This window comes from Sus scrofa, chromosome 14 (assembly GCF_054392235.1).
Source record: "Sus scrofa isolate SSC_HxYL_T2T_F1_AM1 chromosome 14, Sscrofa_HxYL_maternal_Yorkshire_Landrace_v2.0, whole genome shotgun sequence".
NCBI classification, from domain to species: domain Eukaryota; kingdom Metazoa; phylum Chordata; class Mammalia; order Artiodactyla; family Suidae; genus Sus; species Sus scrofa.
Genome location: NC_139396.1, coordinates 124,818,439 through 124,829,850, shown reverse-complemented (window position 1 = coordinate 124,829,850; position 11,412 = coordinate 124,818,439).

Sequence of the window (11,412 nt, the reverse complement as noted above, 5' to 3'; positions counted from 1 at the left end):
ATTAACTGAGCAACACTTTCCACAATTCTATGTTTACTGCTGAGTCTGAACGATGTCCATATAAAAATAAAAACTCCATCTTTCTCGGTTTGTGGTGTGCTTCCTTTTCGGAGCTGGAGTCCGGCTGGTATGCAGGAAAAGGAGAAGGTATGTGAGCTATGTTATCTGCTTGTCATCACAAGAGGAGCCAAGTGGCAGGCCATGGATTGAAGCACATCCGGAGCACTGGGGTGGGCCTGGGAATTCCACAGTGAAGACGCTGAGATAAGGAAGTGCCAAGGGTGGGGGCTGCCGAACAGCTTGGGCTTCTGTTGACCAGGGCCAGGGTCTTATGGGAAGAGAGATGAGGAGGGAATGTGGCTTCCAGAGCCACCAAATAAGGAAGGACATCATCTCTCTTCATTTCACCCAAGTGTAAATGTCAGCAACCAGAGCAACACCATCTCGGTCCCCTAAACATGGTTGTGAAAGGACCTGGGACACCAGCTCTGAGCTAAGTGGCGCAGCAGGATATATTTTTCATTTTTCAATATGATTTCTCACCTCTCAATGTTTTTTTCTTTTCCTTCTTTTGCAAAACTTAATTTGCCAAGGGGACAGCTGTCCTTTGAAGGCAGGAGGTGCTTTAAACATCACAAAGCTCCTGGGATCCCAGCCCCCTCCTCTGCCAGGCCCAGGGGACTTGGTCCAGGTCGGTGGTTCTGATCCTGTTACTCACCCAAACTGACTCCCCAGGGAGCCACCGGGTTGAGCCTCCAGAGGTCATTTCCTTGCCAAACATTCCTTTTCAGTGACAGGACGTTTGCATGCCCTGGTAAACAATCCCAGCCCACACAAAGCAGAGAGGGGTGCCTGTCCCTCTTCATGCTCTCCTCTCAGTTCTGAGCCCATTCCAAGCCCAGAGGCGTCAGTCGGCTCTATAAATTCCTTTGTGAAACCTGAGCGCCTGGGCTCTGAAGGGGAGCAAAGATCTTGGAGGGGTTACAGTCTCCCTCCTCTCTCTAAAAGATCTGCTTGTGTTGGCAGCTAACGGGGCTGTTCTTCCAAACAGGCTCTTCCCTTTCTCATGTGAATCCAGTTCAGAAAGCATTGCCAGCCGCCTTCTAAGCAGGGAGGTAAGAGCACCTCCCTTGCAGGTCTACACAGGAAAGAGATGACAGGCCTGGTGGGATTTTCTGAGTTAAAAGGGTCTGAAGCTCTTTCTCCAACAGTTACTGTTAGGAGGGACATGGCCCCACTGACAGGAGGTGCGGGAGGTGGAGGCTGGGGTCAGCCTGAGCTGCAGGTGATTTTTTAAGAGAAAGGGAAAATAAAGACAGAAAGGGGAAAGGAGGAAGGAAGAAAAGAAGGAAAGGAGGGGAGGGAGGAAGGGAGGAAAGAAAGGTGACAAAAAGATAGAAGAAAGAAGAGAAGGAGAAACAGAAAAAGAGGATAGTTCCCTTCGAGGCTCAGCGGTTAATGAAGGGAGTTCTCTTTGTGGCTCAGTGGTTAATGAATCTGAACCTGACTAGGATCCATGAGGATGCGGGTTTGATTCCTAGCCTTGCTCAGTGGGTTAAGGATCCAGCATTGCTGTGAGCTATGGTGTAGGTCAGAGATGTGGCTCAGATCTGGCATTGCTGTGGCTGTGACATAGGCTGGTGGCTGTAGATTCAACCCTTAGCCTGGGAACTTACGTATGCCATGGGTGCAGCCCTAAAAACCCCCTTCCCCCAAAAAAGAAAGAAAGGATAATAGAAGGACACTTTTAGCTGGCTGGCCTTCTGCAGAATCAACATCACACATCCAAGTCCCTTACCACCAACTCCTCCAGGGAGTTGTTTGATTTCATATTTCATCATTTCTTAATACATACATTTCCCTAGCCTCAGAATTTGGAAATGAAGTGGCAAGCCATCAACTGCTAGAATCTTAGAAAACTCATTTTTTTAAAAACAGAGAGTTCCCTACCTAGTGGCTTAGCAGTTAAGGACACAGCATTGTCACTGCTGTGGCTTAGGTTCCATCCCTGGACTGGAAACTTTTGCATGCTGCAAGTGAGGAAGAAAAACAAACAAAACAACACACCCCTCCCCACCCCCAGCCCCCGTATTGTTTGGGCAGCCTCACAGGAGATAAAATGAAAAAAAGAAATCAGCTGTTGTATTAATGTAAGACTTTGGATTTCCCCATTTGTCCTAGGGTCTAATTGGAGCTTTTGATCCAGGAGGTTTGACAAATATTCCAGTTTTCCCCTGAGTCCATGGGGTGGCTGTACCCGTGTGTGCTGATGGGTACCTATCTCTTAATACTCTCATTTGGAAATATCTCCTTGCCATCTCCAGTTGGACCGTGGAGCGTGGTAAGAAAGCAGGTCTGGCTGAATGACTCCTTTCCCCGACCCTTCTGCCCGGCTGGTGGCAGGAACGGCCAGTGCGGGAGCTCCTCAGGGAGCTCAGAGCCACGCCCACAGGAGGATGCCACCCGGCAGACATGCTGCCCTCTGGCTTCCACCCCACCCTCTGACCCCAAGCTGGGGCCACCGTTTTTGTTTTGGTTTGTTCTTCATTAAATAGTGTTTATTAAGTGTCTACTGTGTGCCAGGGGCTGCTGTAAGAGCTTGGGGTACACCAGACAAATATCCTTTGCTTCATGGAGCTTATGTCTTATGGTTCCTATTTTACTAAGAGGTTTTATTAATTTACTTAAGTTTTGAAAGGGGTAGAAAGACTGAAATAGTACAATGAGCACCTGCATACTCTTCACCTAGAGCCTACTGTCAATGTTTTACAGCTGTGCTCTTTGTACCCTCCCCCACACAAACAAACATTTTTTGCTGAACCATTCAAAAGCAGGTATCATGACATCTCACCCCTAAATAATTCAGAATGTATCCACTAAGAATAAGGACATCCTCCTCCATTACCTCAAAATCATTATTATGCATAAGAAAGCTATCTTTGGGAGTTCCCGTTGTGGCTCAGTGGTTGGTGAACCCGACTAGCATCCATGAGGATGTGGTTTCTATCCCTGGCCTCACTCAGTGGATTAGGGATCTGGCGTTGCCATGACCTGTGGTGTGAGTTGAAGACGTGGCTCGGATCTGGCATTGCTGTGGCTGTGGCGTAGCCGGTGGCTGCAGCTCTGATTCGACCCTTAGCCTGGGAACATCCATAAGCTGTGGATGCAGCCCTAAAGAGACAAAAGCCAAAAAAAAGAAAACTATCTTTAAGTTAAATATAGTGTCTAAAATACAGCCCATATTCAGATTTCTTTAATTGGTCCTAGAATGTATTTTATGGCTTTTGTTCTTTAAATTATAGGATCCAGCCAAAGTTCTCACATTTTGTTGGATTGTTCTATCTATCTGCTTTTAATCTAGAACAATCCCCCACTTCTTTTTCTGTTTGGTTAAGTCACTGACATTTTTGAAGAGCCCAAGCTAGTGGTCTTGTTGACTGTCTGACATTGCAGATTTGTCTGAATGTTGCCTCATGATTGGATTCAGGTTAAACATTTCTGGTAAGAATATTACATAAGTGAGGCTACTTTTTGCAGCACTCCAGGAACTGTGTCCTGTCAGGTGGGCCCTTAGAAACAGACTGGGTAAACCTTTGTTGAGTGAATGAATTATATATCTGATCTATTTTTCCCATAGTCTTAGTAAAGGCAGAGCCTTTAACAATCAAAATTCTGAGACCAATCATAAGGATGGCTTGCTTATTTGTTTACCACAACTTTAGGAATGCATATGTACATATAAATACATATTTGTGTAAACCTAAACCCTGGGATGGTATTCCCAATTCTGGATGGAAGCTGGAATCAGCTGGAAAGTTTTAAAAAATGCTGTTAGCTGGTCTCTAACAGTTCTCTTGATATGTTGGGTTACTTATGAAGGTGGTGTCTGCTGGGTTTCTCCTTTTTTTTTAGGGCCGCACCCACAGCATATGGATGTACCCAGGCTAGGGGTCGAATCGGAGCTACAGCTGCCAGCCTACACCACAGCCACAGCAACTTTGGATCTGAGCCACGTCTTCAACCTACACCACAGCTCATGGCAACACTGGATCCTTAACCCACCGAGTGAGGCCAGGGATGAACCTGTGTCCTCATGGATACTAGTTGGGTTCATTATCTCTGAGCCACGATGGGAACTCCTATAAAGATGATTTTTTGCTCCTTAGTGTTTAATATGCAATCTCTGTGTGATCCTTTAGTACTATGCGAATATCCTGATGCCCAATGTCCTTTAATAATACAGTCTTAACAATTGATGATCTTTGCTTGGATCAATTCTTCCACTGGGAATTGTAAAATAGTTAGCTTTCTAAGTTTATCCTTCTCTCTACATCAATTAGCTGGCATTCTTCTGTAAAAAAAGAGTTCTCTCCTTTCCTTTATTTATTTACTGGTTTATATATTCATATTGTTTATTTATTGATCACTATGGGCTCAATAGATTATTTGTTTTATTCATAAATTACCATCATCCCATCATCATTCTTTTAGACACTAGCAGGAGCCCTTAGAGCTGCTCTTTTGGACAAGTCCCTCTTAGTTCCTGAGTATCTCTTTGCTTTCTGGCACAGGATAGTTTAAGCTCATCTTACCTTCCCCGTTCCAGACCCAGAATCAGCTGTTTCCCCAAGGAATGGGAGCCCATTTATAAAATATTTAAAGTGGCCGAGCTATAAAGCACTGTACAGGAGGAGACAAAACATGAAATGATTCATGTGTGGGCATTTACTGTGAAGGGAATAGAGCATGAGGTATTAGCTAGCATCTCTTTGTGAAGAAAATAACTGAGATTCTTTTTAGCTGGGCATGGAGCACTGGGGAGGGAAGTGGGGAGACCTGCACTGGGATCCTGACTCTGTGTGAGATTTGGGAGGATCTATTCCATCTCTTCTGCTGTCACTTGCTCCACTGTATTTAACTGAGGACTGGACTAGACAGTCCTGAAACCCTTTCTACGTTCCAAAATTCAGTGTTCTGAAGAGTTTAATAATAACTAGTTATAAGAGTTTTGAGCCAATAGAGGGGATTTATTGTTCCTGTAAGATTTCTAGGGCAGAAACGTCATCTTTTAGCTTTTTCTCCTGTTGATCTAACAAGGTTCACTGTAAAACATGTTCAATCAATGTTTTTGTTGGTGATAGGCTTTCCTGAAGCTAGGATGAAATACACAGACCAAAATGCCAAGATTTAGGTAAACCATAAAAAACGATGCTAAAGTGAGAGTTTAAGCATTGGGATGTTTACAAAGGGAGGTTTTAATCTTTAAAGAGGATCCCACCTGGCACGTCCTGATGGCAGGGAATGGAAACCAAACTTAAGTTGTCTCGCAACATTTTCTCTTTTATTAGGAAACTCCGAACTACATTAAGAAAAAAATTTTTTTCCAACACTCCTTATTTGACAAAGTCAGAAATTGCATTTTAAAAATAATTCTCCTCTGCTTTAATGAAGTGGCTAAAAAGGTTAAAAGGCTTTTCTTTCTATGTTTGCAGTGACAGAAGCTCTTATCTCTCACCCCAAGTGGATGTTCTATGTAATTGGATGTGAAGTAATTCCAAAGTTGCATCAGAATTCTTTTCAGAGCATTACTATGACAATCAGACTTCTTTTTCAAAACCATTTCAATGCAAACTCTCCATCATCCCACTGTCCATTCAATACAATTTCATCTCATGAAATAAATTTAGCTTTTCAGAAAGTTTAGGGGTGGGAGGGGAATCATTATGCTTGCACATTAGCTGAGGCTACCACACACTCATTCTGCCCACTTGTAACAGGGGGTCTACTCACCCTTATCACCATCTCAGAATATTCACAATTAAAGACTCTTTCATACTAAGACTATGGGAATTAATGCACAAGCCTAAAAGAAAACATGCTGTTTGGGGAAATAAGGATTCTAATATAAAATTCTTATATTAAATTCGGGAGTCACTGACAGCTCTTCCTGATTATGGATACTTTTCCTGCAGGGACTCTAGCAAGAGCAAGACCCTGAGCAGAGATTCTCAGCAGGGAAGGAGGAGGGAAGGAGCCTGATCAAAATCTCTAAGGCCTGGGGAATTCTGGAAAAGCCTATAACCATTTCCTTGTATTTTTCATTGGCTGGGGCCCCAGGTTGATCTTGGCATTTCTATTCATATAAACAGAAGGTATGAGATTTTTATGTTTATCATGTGGGGCATGTCTTTTTTTTTTTTTTTTTTTTTTTTTTTTTTGTCTTTTTTGTCTTTTCTGGGGCCGCACTTGCGGCACATGGAAGTTCCCAGGCTAGGGGTCTGATCCGAGCTGTAGCCACCAGCCTATGCCACAGCCACAGCAACGTGGGATCTGAGCCGCATCTGCGACCTGCACCACAGCTAACGGTAACGCCAGATCCTTAACCTACTGAGCAAGGCCAGGGATCGAACCTGCAACCTCATGGTTCCTAGTCGAATTCGTTAACCACTCAGCTACAACGGGAACTCCCGGGGCATGTCTTAAAAATGGTTGAAACAGGGAGTTCCCGTTGTGGCGCAGTGGTTAACGAATCCGACTAGGAACCAGGAGGTTGCGGGTTCGGTCCCTGCGCTTGCTCAGTGGGTTAACGATCCGGCGTTGCCGTGAGCTGTGGTGTAGGTTGCAGACGCGGCTCGGATCTGGCATTGCTGTGGCTCTGGCGTAGGCCGGCGACTACAGCTCCAATTGGACCCCTAGCCTGGGAACCTCCATATGCCACGGGAGCGGCCCAAAGAAATAGCAAAAAAAAAAGACAAAAAAAAAAAAAAATGGTTGAAACACATTGAGCTGGTTAAGACTTTATGGGCTATTTCCTGTTTTAGAGGCTTTGAAGAATCAACTTTGCTGTCCTTTGTGCACGTAATGCTACAGTCATGATTTTTGTTTCTATCTTTGATTCAGTGGTTTTGAGACCTCAATAAAACTTTAGGGGCCCGGAAATCATTTTGTTCAAAACTCTCCTTTGGTAACTTGAGGGGTTGAAGGGACTTGCTCAACGAGTCCCAGGGCAGAGCCAGGATTAGAAGCCAGGTTCCTTGGAGTTTCCTGGTGGCTCAGTGGGCTAAGGATCTGGCATTGTTACTGCTGTGGCTCTGGTTACTGTTGTGGCATGGGTTGGATCCCTGGCCCAGGAATTTTTTTAATTCTGTGGGTGCAACCAAAAAAAAAAAAAAAAAGGCCGGGTTCCCTAAATTCTTCATCCCACACCCCTTGCTGCCTTCACTGACCTTCCTTGCTTCGTGGCAAAAAAGAAGCAATATTACATTGCCTTCCAATTTCCTTGTATTAACTTAGTAAAATCAAAAACTCCAAAAGGGCAAGAGAGGTTTTCTCTTGCAAACACTGGTATATTTCAAGTCTAGAAAAATGCCTGACATATAATAAGGCCAAATAAATATCGGATGAGTAAATTTTATATGTGGTGTGTGTGTGTTTCCCTTTAGTAAGAGTAAAGGCAGAGTCTTTCACAATCAGAATTCTGAGACTGGGACAAGGATGGCTTGACTGCCTCCTGCATCTTCAAGGATATATGAATCTATATTTACATACATATTCATTTACATTAATACCCTGGAGTGGTATTCTCAATGCTTGGGAGAAACTAAAGTCAACTAGAAAGGGTTTTTTATTTTTTCTTTCTTTCTTTTTTTTTTTAAAGCCCAAAACTGAACATTAAAGCAAGGATTCAGATCTCACTTACCTGGTTTGGGGCCAGGGCATCAGCATCTTTTAAAAGCTTTACAGAGGATCCTAAAATGCACCCAGCCTTGGAACCACCCACCCAGGAGGCTAGTTCACTTCTGAGGTGCCCTAAGTGGGAGATTACACTAGTTGTGCTTAGTCAGCATTGGAATGGAGCAAATGAGAATGTTCACACTCCAGGGGAAGTTACTCAAGCACTCTATCTTTACTCCTAATTAGTACTAGAAGATTATCTGCTATTTAGCATTAAAAATGTTACAAATGGGAGTACTCATTGTGACTCAGAGGTAATGAACCCAACTAGTGTCCATGAAGACATGGGTTCCATCCCCAGTCCTGCTCAGCAGGTTAAGGATCTGGTGTTGCCCGGAGCTGTAGTATAGATTGCAGACTGGGCTCAGATCTGGGGCTTGGATCTGGCATTGCTGTGGCTGTGGCGTAGGTTGGCAGCTGCAGTCCAATTAGACCCCTAGCCTGGGAACTTCCATATGCTGTAGGTGTGGCCTTAAAAAAAGAAAGGGACAAATGATTTGTCATTCAAAGGAGGATTTGAGATATGTGTCTTGGTTAGAAAAGAATATAAGACTCCTGCCAGGTGGTCAGTTAAATATTTAGTCCCTGGTTGGCAGGCGAGAGGAACAACCTTCAGTCTTGTTTGCTCAGTTTTATGACCTCGCTTTGGTATTTTCAAGTGTGTAACTGAGCCTTGGCTTGGCTGTAGGGATACTTGGACTCCTAATTGAGCAAAGTCAGCCATTTCTCTGAGCCAAGAGAGACGAGTAGCAGCTGTGACTAGGAAGGCGATTAGCAGGGATGACAGAATGAGCAGTTACAAGTTCAACAGCAGAACAAGGTGGCTTCCAAGTCCAAAGGTGGCTACAGTCCTTGGAATCCTTCTTTTTGGTATAAAGGTGGGTGTTCTAAGGACAAAGAGTGTTGATAACAATAACATTTTATGTGCTACAAAATGGACTTGGATTGTAGCAAATAAAAGCGACCATTTTGAAAAAGTCTAAATGTCCATAAATAGGAGAGTAGTTAAGTAAGCAGTGGTACAGCCACAAACAGAAATCCACGTAGTTGTTTAAGACAATGAGATGGACTTGTCTGTGCTGGTAGAAGATGATATTTAAGACACATAATCAAGTGAAAAAAAATCAAGTGTCAAATCAACACTCAGCAATACTACAATTAAGCAACCATTGTATTATTTTTTTTAACTATTTTAATTTTTTGCTTTTAGGGCCATACCCTCAGCATGTGGAATTCCCAGGCTACGGGTCAAATTGGAGCTGCAGCTGCCAGCCTATGCCACAGCCATAGCAATGTAGGATCCCAGCTGCGTCCTTGACCTACACCATAGCTCATGGCATTGCCAGCAATGCTGGATCCTTAACCCACTGAGCAGGGCCAGGGATGGAACCTGCATCCTCATGGATACTAGTCAGATTTGTTTCCGCTGAGCAACAAGGGGAAATCCCATGTATTGTTTTAATTTTTAACAACGTATTTATATATTTCTTAAATAGTCAAGAAAATAGAGTAAAAATTACATGTCTGAGTAGAAGTACAATGTCCTAAAATTTAGAAAGACACAGCTGTCCTTGGAGCTGAGCTATGGCACAGGAACCCTGGTGGTGTCAGGGCATCTCTCTCAAAACCAGGGTGAGCACAATAACTGCTTTAGGCCCTGCTTCTCTACCTCTCACTTTCTCTACTTGTATACAGGGTTACATTTCTGGTCTCATCGAAATGCATAAATCCTGAGGGGAGGGGGGAAGAGGCTCATGAGGCAAAGCCCAAGGACCATTTCCCTGCTCATTCTGGCCACAAATGGTTGCCACTGGGTTGCTCAAAGATTCTAGAGCCAACTTGCAGCTTTGTTGTCTAAGCTCATTTCTGGTAAGGAAAGTTTATGCCTACTTTGAGGCTATGATCAAAACAAATATACATACTTCAGAACTCACTCCACTAGGTGAACTTTTATGGAAAGCAAGCTCCTTAAAAACAAGTGACAGAGGGGAGGTCCCTGGTGGTCTAGAGGTTAGGACTTGGTGCTTTCACCACTGTGATCCCACTTCAAGCTGCTGCTTACCATAGCTAAAAAAAAAAAAAAAAAAAAAAAAAAAAAAAAAAAAAAATTCAAGTGACAGAGAATCCCCTTCTAGTTGAGGGGCTTGGTTCTCAACTTTTTTTTTGGCTTTTCAGGGCCACACTTGTGGCATATGGAGGTTCCCAGGCTAGGGGTTGAATCAGAGCTGCAGTTGTTGGTCAACTCCACAGCCACAGCAATACCAGATCCAAGCCATGTCTGCAACCTACACCACAGCTCATGGCAATGTCAGATTCTTAACCCACTGAGCGAGGCCAGGGATTGAACCCGCAACCTCATGGTTCCTAGTTGGATTCATGATAGGAACTCCCTGGTTCTCAATTCTGATAAATGATTCAAAAATACAATTTTGTCTGATGTGTCATTAGGGAGCCAGATGCATCTGAAGAGCAAATCCTCTCATATTTTATGACGACAAATGGGATCGACATGGGAAAGGAGGACTGGAGAGGCCAGCAGTGATTTTCCAGACCCAAAGATACCCAATGGTCTGGCCAGACTTCTCCATTCTCTAAGTTCAGCCTATTCCATTAACACTTCCTCCAGGGTCATCCTCTATAAAGTCTTCTTTCAGACTCCATGGAACCTCCTGCACAGAACCAGCTGGGTTTGAGGATTGATTAAATGGCCAAGAGAAGGAATGGGCTTGGTGAGCCATCCCACCCACTTTCACTTGCATTCTTTGAGGTGATATGAACACAGAAGAGCCTTTCGATCCATTTTGGTTGGATCCTGAGCTGTCTAGGTATGAACCACCATGGGAAATCTGCTCCAGCTCAATGATTCTATGTTTCTGTTGGATGGAATCAAAACTCTTCACCCAAGCATCCACCCACTGGCTGTGTGTCTACAGCCAGTGACTGAACATTTCTATGCCTCAGCAATGAAAGCATTGGTCTTGCTTGAACTTGAGGGCACTAACAGCTCTGGGATTTGATATTCAAGATGCTTAAACAACCCATGACACTTCCCTCAAAAATACCTCCATAGTTCCCCTCAGTTTGGGTCAGGCCTGAAACAAAAAGGTGTAAGAAATGGTAGGAAAAGCTTCAATGACGACTTCTTACTTAGATAAAGAGCCAATGAAAATGGCAATAGTTGTCTCTACCTCAAAGGAAACACCAGTAAATTTCCTTTAAGTAAAACTCCTTTAGGATAGAACATTAGGAGACCAGAACAGACACACAGGAGTTGTTGGGAGGGTCCTTCTTCACCAGCCCTTTGGTTTTTTTTTTTTTTTGGGGGGGGGGGGGTGTCAATATCTCATTCTGAAAGTTCCAGAAAAATCATCCCTGGGCTGCTTAGTTCAAGGAGGAAGAGAATGGCAGCTGTGTTTGTTGAGTGGGTACATTTGTGGGAGTGACGGACACAGAAAGGCCAATGTAATATCCTAATTAACACACTTCTCCATTCCGACTCCCTTTCTCTCACTCTGCCCTCCTTTCTTTTACTGAAAAACAAAGGAGGGGTTGTTTAAATGGCTATGGAGATAATAATTCCAGTATCTCCTTGAACTGTAAGGAGACCTAAATATTTTTACATAATTTAACACCTCAGAGATGAGAAACCAGAAACGGATTTTCACCGCACCTCAAAGC